Below are 13,080 nucleotides of genomic sequence, written 5' to 3' on the forward strand. Positions count from 1 at the left end.
GACATTATTGGGCTTTATTATCCACTTTTATATTATTTTTGGAACTAACCTATTAACCGGAGGCCCAGCCCAGAATTGTTATTTTTTGCCTGTTTTAGGGTTTCAAAGAAAAGGAATATCAAACGGAGTCCAAACGGAATGAAACCTTCGGGAACGTGATTTTCTCACCGAATACAACTTAGGAGACTTGGACCCTACGTCAAGCCAATCAACAGGAGCCCACGAGGTAGGGGGCGCGCCTGCCCCCCCAGGCGCGCCCTCCACCCTATGGGCCCCCTGTTGCTCCACCGACGTACTTCTTCCTCCTATATATATATCCACGTACCCCCAAACGATCAGAACAGGAGCCAAAACCCTAATTCCACCGCCGTAACTTTGTGTATCCACGAGATCCCATCTTGGGTCCTGTTCTGGAGCTCCGCCGGAGGGGGCATCGATCACGGAGGGCTTCTACATCAACACCATAGCCTCTCCGATGAAGTGTGAGTAGTTTACTTCAGACCTACGGGTCCATTGTTAGTAGCTAGATGGCTTCTTCTCTCTTTTTGGATCTCAATACAATGTTCCCCCCTTTCTTGTGGAGATCTATTCGATGTAATCTTCTTTTTGCGGTGTGTTTGTTGAGACCGATGAATTGTGGGTTTATGATCAAGTCTATCTATGAATAATATTTGAATATTCTCTAAATTCTTTTATGTATGATTGGTTATCTTTGCAAGTCTCTTTGAATTATCAGTTTGGTTTGGCCTACTAGATTGATCTTTCTGGCAATGGGAGAAGTGCTTAGCTTTGGGTTCAATCTTGCGGTGTCCTTTACCGGTGACAGTAAGGGAAGCAAGGCACGTCTTGTATTGTTGCCATCGAGGATAACAAGATGGGGTTTTCTTCATATTGCATGAGTCTATCCCTCTACATCATGTCATCTTGCTTAAGGCGTTACTCTGTTTTTAACTTAATACTCTAGATGCATGCTGGATAGCGGTCGATGAGTGGAGTAATAGTAGTAGATGCAGGCAGGAGTCGGTCTACTTGTCTCGGACGTGATGCCTATGTACATGATCACACCTAGATATTCTCATAACTATGCTCAATTCTGTCAATTGCTCAACAGTAATTTGTTCACCCACCATAGAATACTTATGCTCTCGAGAGAAGCCACTAGTGAAACCTATGGCCCCCGGGTCTATCTTTATCATATAAATATCCTACTACTTAGTTATTTACTTTGCTTTTATTTTACTTTGCATCTTTATCATAAAAATACCAAAAATATTATCTTATCATATCTATCAGTTCTCACTCTCGTAAGTGGCCCTATAGGGATTGACAACCCCTATTTGCGTTGGTTGTGAGGATTTATTTATTTTGTGCAGGTACGAGGGACTCACGCGTAGCCTCCTACTGGATTGATACCTTGGTTCTCAAAAACTAAGGGAAATACTTACTCTACTTTGCTGCATCATCCCTTCCTCTTCGGGGAAAACCAACGCAGTGCTAAAAGAGGTAGCAGATATGCACATCCCCAACAATAAGAATATCATATTTCTTCTTGACAGTAGGAAGAGGAAATTCAAAACCTCCAATAGTGATTGTTGAAATTGTTCCAATAGAATTGATACTGTGGACTTGAGGTTGTTTCCTCGGAAAGTGTACCGTATGCTCATTACCATTAACATGAAAAGTGACATTGCCTTTGGTGCAATCAATAACAGCCCTTGCAGTATTCAAAAAGAGTCTTCCAAGAATAATAGACATACTATCATCCTCGGGAATATCAAGAATAACAAAGTCCGTTAAAATAGTAACGTTTGCAACCACAACAGGCACATCCTCACAAATACCAATAGGTATAGCAGTTGATTTATCAGCCATTTGCAAAGATATTTCAGTATGTGTCAACTTATTCAAATCAAGTCTATGATATAAAGAGAGAGGCATAACACTAACACCGGCTCCAAGATCACACAAAGCGGTTCTAACATAATTTCTTTTAATGGAGCATGGTATAGTGGGTACTCCTGGTTCTCCTAACTTCTTTGGTATTCCACCCTTAAAAGTATAATTATCAAGCATGGTAGAAATTTCAGCTTCCGGTATCTTTCTCTTATTAGTAACTATTTCCTTCATGTATTTAGCATAAGGATTCATTTTAAGCATATCAGTCAAATGCATACGCAAAAAGATAGGTCTAATCATTTCAGCAGAGCGCTCAAAATCCTCATCATCCTTTTTCTTGGATGGTTTAGGAGGAAAAGGCATGGGTTTCTGAACCCATGGTTCTCTTTCTTTACCGTGCTTCCTAGCAACAAAGTCTCTCTTATCATAACGTTGATTCTTTGATTGTGGGTTATCAAGATCAAGAGCAGGTTCAATCTCTACATCATTATCATTACTAGGTTGAGCATCAACATGAACATCATCATTAACATTATCACTAGGTTCATGTTCATTACCAGACTGTGTTTCAGCATCAGAAATTAAAATATCATTGGCATTCTCAGGTGTGTCTGCAACAGGTTCACTAGAAGCATGCAAAGTCCTATCATTTTTCTTTTTATTCCATTTAGAAGGACTAGGTGCATCTATAGTAGTTCTCTGAGAATCTTGCTCAATTCTCTTAGGGTGGCCCTCAGGATACAAAGGCTCCTGAGTCATTTTACCACCTCTAGTCATAACTCTAACATCATTATCATTCTTTTTTACTATTCAATTCATTGAGCAAATCATTCTGAGCTTTAAGTACTTGTTCTACTTGAGTGGTAACCATAGAAGCATGTTTACTAATATGTTTAAGTTCACCTTTAACATTAGCCATATAATCACTCAAGTGTTCAATCATGTAAAAATTATGTTTCAATTGTCTACCAACATAAGCATTAAAATCTTCTTGCTTAACCATAAAGTTATCAAATTCATCCAAACATTGGCTAGCAAACTTAGCAGGAGGGATTTCAGCTTTATCATATCTATAGTGAGAATTTACCTTTACTACTTGTGTCGGGTTATCGAGACCATCTGTTTCATCAACAGGCGGCAAATTAAGGCCATGTATTTCTTCAATAGGAGGTAAATTCTTAACATCTTCAGCTTTAATACCTTTTTCTTTCATAGATTTCTTTGCCTCTTGCATATCTTCAGGACTGAGAAATAGAATACCCCTTTTCTTCGGAGTTGGCTCAGGAGTTGGTTCAGGAAGTGTCCAATTATTTTCATTAGTCAACATATTATTCAATAGAATTTCAGCTTGATCAACAGTTCTTTTCCTGAAAACACAACCAGCACAACTATCCAGGTAATCTCTGGAAGCATCGGTTAGTCCATTAGAAAAAATATCAAGTATTTCATTCTTCTTGAGAGGATGATCAGGCAAAGCATTAAGTAATTGGAGAAGCCTCCCCCAAGCTTCTGGGAGACTCTCTTCTTCAATTTGCACAAAATTATATATCTCCCTTAAAGCAGCTTGTTTCTTATGAGGGGGGAAATATTTAGCAGAGAAGTAGTAAATCATATCCTGGGGACTACGCACACAACCAAGATCAAGAGAATTAAACCATATCTTAGCATCACCCTTTAATGAGAACGGAAATAATTTAAGGATATAATAGTAGTGAGTTTTTTCATCATTAGTGAACAGGGTAGCTATATCATTTAATTTACTAAGATGTGCCACAACAGTTTCAGATTCATAGCCATGGAAAGGAACATATTTAACCAAGTAATTAACTCAGGATCGACAGAGAACTCCTAATCCTTATCACTAAAAAAGATAAGTGAAGTAGCATAAGCAGGATCATATTTCATTCTAGCATTCAAAGTTTTTTTGTTTCAACTTAGCTAAAAGTTTCTTAAGATCACTCATATCATTGCAAGCAAGAAAGTTTCTAGCAATTTCTTCATCCATAACATAACCCTCAGGAACAAAAGGTAATTCATATCTAGGGGGAGAATCTTCATCATCACTTTCATCAATATTATCAGTTTCGATAATTTCATTCTCTCTAGCCCTAGCAAGTTGTTCATCAAGAAATTCACCTAGTGGCACAGTAGTATCAAGCATAGAAGTAGTTTCATCATAAGTATCATGCAAAGAAGAAGTGGCATCATCAATAACATGCGACATACCAGAATCAATAGCAGAAGCAAGTTTAGGTGTCGCAAGCTTACTCAAAACAGAAGGTGAATCAAGTGCAGAGCTAGATGGCAGTTCCTTACCTCCCCTCGTAGTTGAGGGATAGATCTTGGTTCTAGGATGTTTCAAATTATTCATAATGATAAGAAGATATAAATCCCAAGTGACTCAAAGAATAGAGCTATGCTCCCCGGCAACGGCGCCAGAAAATGTTCTTGATAACCCACAAGTATAGGGGATTGCAACAATTTTCGAGGGTAGAGTATTCAACCCAAATTTATTGATTCGACACAAGGGGAGCCAAAGAATATTCTCAAGTATTAGCAGCTGAGTTTTCAATTCAACCACACCTGGAAACTTAATATCTGCAGCAAGGTATTTAGTATCAAAGTAATATGATAGTAGTGGTAACGGTGGAAAAAGGTAACGGTACCAAAAGTAATATTTTTGGGTTTTGTAGTGATTGTAATAGTAGCAACGGAAAAGTAAATAAGCGAAGAACAATATATGAAAAGCTCGTAGGCATTGGATCGGTGATGGAGAATTATGCCAGATGCGGTCGATCATGTAACAGTCATAACCTAGGGTGACACAGAACTAGCTCCAGTTCATCAATGTAATGTAGGCATGTATTCTGAATATAGTCATACGTGCTTATGGAAAAGAACTTGCATGACATCTTTTGTCCTACCCTCCCGTGGCAGCGGGGTCCTAATGGAAACTAAGGGATATTAAGGCCTCTTTTTAATAGAGTACCGAACCAAAGCATTAACACATAGTGAATACATGAACTCCTCAAACTGCGGTCATCACCGGGAGTGGTCCCGATTATTGTCACTTCAGGGTTGCCGGATCATAACACATAGTAGGTGACTATAGACTTGCAATATAGGATCAAGAACTCTCATATATTGATGAAAACATAATAGGTTCAGATCTGAAATCATGGCACTCGGGCCCTAGTGACAAGCATTAAGCATAACAAAGTCATAGCAACATCAATCTCAGAACATAGTGGATACTAGGGATCAAACCCTAACAAAACTAACTCGATTACATGATAAATCTCATCCAACCCACCACCGTCCAGCAAGACTACGATGGAATTACTCACACAAGGCGGTGAGCATCATGAAATTGGTGATGGAGGAAGGTTGATGATGACAGTGGCGATGGATTCCCCTCTCCGGAGCCCCGAACGGACTCTAGATTAGCCCTCCCGAGAGAGTTTAGGGCTTGGCGGCGGCTCCGTATCGTAAAACATGATGAATCCTTCTCTCTGATTTTTTTCTCCCTGAAAGTGAATATATGGAGTCAAGGTTGAGGTCGGTGGAGCGTCAGGGGGCCCATGATGTCTACTACACCACCTTCTTCTTGTAGACGTTGTTGGGCCTCCAAGTACAGAGGTTTCTAGGACAGTAGCAAATTTCCCTCAAGTCGATGACCTAAGGTTTATCAACACGTAGGAGGCGTAGGATGAAGATGGTTTATCTCAAGCAACCCTGCAACCAAATAACAAGGAGTCTCTTGTGTCCCCAACACACCCAATACAATGGTAAATTGTATAGGTGCACTAGTTCGGCGAAGAGATGGTGATACATGTGGTATATGGATGGTAGATAAAGGTTTTTGTAATCTGAAAATATAAAAACAGCAAGGTAACTAATGATAAAAGAGAGCACAAACGGTATTGCAATGCGTTGAAACAAGGCCTAGGGTTCATACTTTCACTAGTACAAGTTCTCACAACAATAATAACATAATTGGATCACATAACTATCCCTCAACATGCAACAAAGAGTCACTCCAAAGTCACTAATAGCGGAGAACTAACGAAGAGATTATTGTAGGGTACGAAACCACCTCAAAGTTATCCTTTATGATTGATCTATTCAAGAGTTCATAGTAAAATAACACGAAGCTATTCTTTCTGTTCAATCTATCATAGAGTTCGTACTAGAATAACACATTAAGACACAAGTCAACCAAAACCCTAATGTTACCTAGATACTCCAATGTCACCTCAAGTATCCGTTGGTATGATTATACGATATGCATCACACAGTCTCAGATTCATCTATTCAAACCAACACAAAGTACTTCAAAGAGTGCCCCAAAGTTTCTACCGGAGAGTCAAGACGAAAATTTGTGCCAACCCCTATGCATAGGTTCATGGGCGGAACCCGCAAGTTGATCACCAAAACATACATCAAGTGAATCAATAGAATAACCCATTGTCACCACGGTTATCCCATGCAGAACATACATCAAGTGTTCTCAAATCCTTAAAGACTCAATTCGATAAGATAACTTCAAAGAGAAAACTCAATCCATTACAAGAGAGTAGAGGGGAGAAACATCATAAGATCGAACTATAATAGCAAAGCTCGCGATACATCAAGATCGTACCACCTCAAGAACACGAGAGAGAGAGAGAGATGAATCACATAGCTACTGGTACATACCCTCAGCCCCAAGGGATAACTACTCCCTCCTCGTCATGGAGAGCACCGGGATGATGAAGATGGCCACCGGAGAGGGATTCCCCCTCCGACAGGGTGCCAGAATGGGTCTAGATTGGCTTTCGGTGGCTACAGAGGCTTTTGGCCGCGGAACTCCCAATCTATTGTGCCCCCTGAAGCTTTTAGGGTATATGGGTATATATGGGAGGAAGAAGTACGTCAGTGGACCTCCGGGCTATCCACGAGGCAGGGGGTGTGCCCAGGGTAGGTGGGTGCGCCCCCCACCCTCGTGGGCAGCTCGGGACTCTCCTAGTCCAACTCCGATACTCCGTGGGCTTCTTCTGGTCCAAAAATAAGTTCCGTGAAGTTTCAGGTCAATTGGACTCCGTTTGATTTTCCTTTTCTGCGATACTGTAAAACAAGGAAAAACAGAAACTGGCACTGAGCTCTAGGTTAATTGGTTAGTCCCAAAAATCATATAAAATAGCATATAAATGCATATAAAACATCCAATGTTGATAATATAATAGCATGGAACAATCAAAAATTATAGATACGTTGGAGAAGTATGAGCATCCCCAAGCTTAGTTCCTGCTCATCCTCGAGTAGGTAAATGATAAAACAGAATTTTTGATGTGGAATGCTACCTAACATATTTATCCATGTAGTTCTCTTTATTGTGGCAAGAATATTCAGATCCATAAGATTCAAGACAAAAGTTTAATATTGACATAAAAATAATAATACTTCAAGCATACTAACCAAGTAATCATGTCTTCTCAAAATAACATGGCCAAAGAAAGCTATCCCTACAAAATCATATAGTCTCGCTATGCTCTATCTTCACCACACAAAATATTTATATCATGCACAACCCCGATGACAAGCCAAGCAATTGTTTCTTACTTTTGATGTTCTCAAACTTTTTCAATCTTCAAGCAATACATGAGCGTGAGCCATGGACATAGCACTATAGGTGGAATAAAATGGTGGTTGTGGAGAAGACAAAAAGGAGAAGATAGTCTCACATCAACTAGGTCCATCAACGGGCTATGGAGATGCCCATCAATATATATCAATGTGAGTGAGTAAGGATTGCCATGCAACGGATGTACTAGAGCTATAAATGTATGAAAGCTCAACAAAAGAAACTAGTGGGTGTGCATCCAACTCGCTTGCTCACGAAGACCTAGGGCATTTTGAGGAAGCCCATCATTGGAACATACAAGCCAAGTTCTATAATGAAAGATTCCCACTAGTATATTAAACTGACAACATAGGAGACTCTCTATCATGAAGATCATGGTGCTACTTTGAAGCACAAGTGTGGTAAAAGGATAGTAGCATTGCCCCTTCTCTCTTTTTCTCTCATTTTTTTATTTTTTTATTTGGGCCTTTTCTCTTTTTTATGGCCTCTTTTTTTCTCTTTTTTTTTCATCCGGGGTCTCATCCCGACTTATGGGGGAATCATAGTCTCCATCATCCTTTCCTCACCGGGACAATGCTCTAATAATGATGATCATCACACTTTTATTTACTTACAACTCAAGAATTACAACTCAATACTTAGAACAAAATATGACTCTATATTAATGCCTCCGGCGGTGTACCGGGATGTGCAATGACTCAAGAGTGACATGTATGGAAGAATTATGAATGGTGGCTTTGCCATAAATACGATGTCAACTACATGATCATGCAAAGCAATATGATAATGATGAAGCGTGTCATAATAATGGAACGGTGGAAAGTTGCATGACAATATATCTTAGAATGGCTATGGAAATGCCATAATAGGTAGGTATGGTGGTTGTTTTGAGGAAGATATATGGTGGGTTTATGGTACCGGCAAAAGTTGCGCGGTACTAGAGAGGCTGGCAATGGTGGAAGGGTGAGAGTGCGTATAATCCATGGACTCAACATTAGTCATAAAGAACTCACATACTTATTGCAAAAATCTATTAGTTATCGAAACAAAGTACTACATGCATGCTCCTAGGAGGACAGATTGGTAGGAAAAGACCATCGCTCGTCCCCGACCGCCACTCATAAGGAAGATAATCAATAAATAAATCATGCTCCGCCTTCGTCACATAACGGTTCACCATACGTGCATGCTATGGGAAGCACAAACTTCAACACAAGTATTTATCAAATTCACAACTACTCAACTAGCATGACTCTAATATCACCATCTCCATATCTCAAAACAATTATCAAGCATCAAACTTCTCTTAGTATTCAATGCACTTATATGAAAGTTTTTATTATATCCCTCTTGGATGCCCATCATATTAGGACTAAATTCATAACCAAAGCAAACTACCATGCTGTTTAGAGACTCTCAAAATAATATAAGTGAAGAACGAGAGTTCATCTATTTCTATAAAATAAAACCACTACCGTTCTCTAAAAAGATATAAGTGAAGCACTAGAGCAAATGACAAACTACTCCAAAAGATATAAGTGAAGATTAATGAGTAGTCGAATAATTATGCAACTATATGAAGACTCTCTAACATTTAAGAATTTCAGATCTTGGTATTTTATTCAAACAGCAAGCAAAACTAAATAATAAAAAATGACGCTCCAAGCAAAACACATATCATGTGGTAAATAAAAATATAGCTCCAAGTAAAGTTACTGATGAACGAAGACAAAAGAGGGGATGCCTTTCGGGGCATCCCCAAGCTTAGGCTTTTGGTTGTCCTTGAATATTACCTTGGGGTGCCTTGGGAATCCCCATGTTTAGGCTCTTGCCAATCCTTATTCTATAGTCCATCGAATCCTTACCCAAAACTTGAAAATTTCACAACACAAAACTTAACAAAAAACTCGTAAGCTCCGTTAGCGAAAGAAAACAAAACACCATGATGTCTACTACGAAACCTTCTTCTTGTAGACGTTGTTGAGCCTCCAAGTGTAGAGGTTTGTAGGACAGTAGCAAATTTACCTCAAGTGGGTGACCTAAGGTTTATCAATCCGTGGGAGGCGTAGGGTGAAGATGGTCTCTCTCAAACAACCCTGCAACCAAATAACAAAGAGTCTCTTGTGTCCCCAACACACCCAATACAATGGTAAATTGTATATGTGCACTAGTTCGGCGAAGAGATGGTGATACAAGTGCAATATGGATAGTAGATATAGGTTTTTGTAATCTGAATATATAAAAACAGCAAGGTAACTAATGATAGAAGTGAGCACAAACGGTATTGCAATGCGTTGAAACAAGGCCTAGGGTTCATACTTTCACTAGTGCAAGTCCTCTCAACAATATTAACATAATTGAATCATATAACTAGCCCTCAACATGCAACAAAGAGTCACTCCAAAGTCACTAATAGCGGAGAACAAACGAAGAGATTCTGGTAGGGTACGAAACCACCTCCAAGTTATGCTTTTTGATCGATCTATTCAAGAGTCCGTAGTAAAATAACATGAAGCTATTCTTTCCGTTCAATCTATCATAGAGTTCGTACTAGAATAACACCTTAAGACACAAATCAACCAAAACCCTAATGTCACCTAGATACTCCAATGTCACCTCAAGTATCCGTGGGTATGATTATACGATATGCATCACACAATCTCATATTCATCTATTCAACCAACACAAAGAACTTCAAAGAGTGCCCCAAAGTTCCTACCGGAGAGTCAAGACGAAAACATGTGCCAACCCCTATGCATAGGTTCATGGGCGGAACCCGCAAGTTGATCACCAAAACATAAATCAAGTGGATCAATAGAATACCCCATTGTCACCACGGGTATCCCACGCAAGACATACATCAAGTGTTCTCAAATCCTTAAAGACTAAATCCGATAAGATAACTTCAAAGGGAAAACTCAATCCATTACAAGAGAGTAGAGGGGGAGAAACATCATAAGATCCAACTATTATAGCAAAGCTCGCGATACATCAAGATCGTACCACCTCAAGAACACGAGAGAGAGAGAGAGAGATGAAACTCATAGCTACTGGTACATACCCTCAGCCCTGAGGGAGAACTACTCCCTCCTCGTCATGGAGAGCACCGGGATGATGAAGATGGCCATCGGAGAGGGATTGCCCCCTCTGGCAGGGTGCCGGAACGGGTCTAGATTGGTTTTTGGTGGCTACGGAGGCTTCTTGTGGCGGAACTCCCGATCTATTGTGCTCCCCGAAGTTTTTAGTGTATATGGGTATATATGGGAGGAAGAAGTACGTCGGTGGACCTCCGGGCTGTCCACGAGGCAGGGGGGCGCGCCCAGGGGGGTGGGCGCGCCCCCCACCCTTGTGGGCAGCCCGGGACTCTCCTGGTCCATCTCCGATACTCCATGGGCTTCTTCTAGTCCAAAAATAAGTTCCGTGAAGTTTTAGGTCAATGGATTCCGTTTGATTTTCCTTTTCTGCGATACTCTAAAACAAGGAAAAAACAAAAACTGGCACTGGGCTCTGGGTTAATAGGTTTGTCCCAAAAATCATATAAAATAGCATATAAATGCATATAAAACATCCAAGGTTGATAATATAATAGCATGGAACAATAAAAAATTATAGATACGTTGGAGACGTATCACACCACTTCAAGGTACTGTAATGAACTCATTCTTTATTTATATTTGTGTTAAAGCTACTGTATTCCAACTTCTCTATGGCTTATGAACTCTTTTACTAGCCATAGATTCATCAAAATAAGTAAACAGCACACGAAAAACAGAATCTGTCAAAAACAGAACAGTCTATAGTAATCTGTAACTAACGCAAACTTCTGGAACCCCAAAAAATTAAAATAAATTGATGGACGTGAGGAATTTATCTATTAATCATCTGCAAAAAGAATTAACTAAATAGAACTCTCAAATAAAAAATGGCAGCAATTCTCGTGAGCGCTAAAGTTTCTGTTTTTTACAGCATGATCGCAAAGACTTTCCCCAAGTCTTCCCAAAGGTTCTACTTGGCACAACACTAATTAAAAGCATAAAACCACATCTAAACAGAGGCTAGATGAATTATTTATTACTAAACAGGAACAAAAAGCAAGGAACAAAAATAAAATTGGGTTGTCTACCAACAAGCGCTATCGTTTAACGCCCCTAGCTAGGCATGATGATTTCAACGAGGCTCACATAAAAGATAAGAATTGTAACATAAAGAGAGCATCTTGAAGAATATGACTAGCACATTTAAGTCTAACCCACTTCCTATGCATAGGGATTTTGTGAGCAAACAACTTGTGGGAACAATAATCAACTAGCATAGGAAGCCAAAACAAGCATAACTTTAAAACTTTAAGCACATGGAGAGGGAACTTGATATTATTGCAATTCCTACAAGCATATATCCCTCCCTCATAATAATTTGCAGTAGCATCATGAACAAATTCAACAATATAACCATCACATAAAGCATTCTTTTCATGATCTACAAGCATAGCGACTATATTACTCTCCACATAAGCAAATTTATTGTCATGGATAGTAGTGGGAGCAAACTCAACAAAATAACTATCATGTGAGGCATAATCCAATTGAAAATTAAAATCATGATGACAAGTTTCATGGATATCATTATTCTTTAAAGCATACATGTCATCACAATAATCATCATAGATAGCAACTTTGTTCTCATAATCAATTGAAACCTCTTCCGAAATAGTGGATTCATCACTAAATAAAGTCATGACCTCTCCGAAACCACATTCATCAATATAATAATCATAAATAGGAGGCATGCTATCATAATAAATTTGCTCATCAAAACTTGGGGGACAAAAAATATCATCTCCATCAAACATACCATCCCCAAGCTTGTGGCTTTGCATATCATTAGCATCATAGATATTCAAGGAATTCATACTAACAGCATTGCAATCATGCTCATCATTCAAATATTTAGTGCCAAACATTTTAATGCATTCTTCTTCTAACACTTTGGCACAATTTTCCTTTCCATCATACTCACGAAAGATATTAAAAAGATGAAGTCTATGAGGCAAACTCAATTCCATATTTATTTTTATAATTTTCTTTTATAAACTAAACTAGTGATAAAACAAGAAACAAAAAGATTCGATTGCAAGATCTAAGGATATACCTTCAAGCGCTAACCTCCCCGGCAACGGCGCCACAAAAGAGCTTGATGTCTACTACACAACCTTCTTCTTGTAGACGTAGTTGGGCCTCCAAGTGCAGAGGTTTGTAGGACAGTAGCAAATTTCCCTCAAGTCGATGACCTAAGGTTTATCAATCGGTAGGAGGCGTAGGATGAAGATGGTCTCTCTCAAGCAACCATGCAACCAAATAATAAGGAGTCTCTTGTGTCCCCAACACACCCAATACAATGGTAAATTGTATAGGTGAACTAGTTCAGTGAAGAGATGGTGATACAGGTGGTATATGGATGGTAGATAAAGGTTTTTGTAATCTGAAAATGTAAAAACAGCAAGGTAACTAATGATAAAAGAGAGCACAAATGGTATTGCGATGCGTTGAAACAAGGCCTAGGGT

The sequence above is a fragment of the Triticum urartu genome, chromosome 2A, assembly GCF_056163025.1.
Source record: "Triticum urartu cultivar PI428250 chromosome 2A, HENAU_Tu73, whole genome shotgun sequence".
NCBI classification, from domain to species: Eukaryota; Viridiplantae; Streptophyta; class Magnoliopsida; order Poales; family Poaceae; genus Triticum; species Triticum urartu.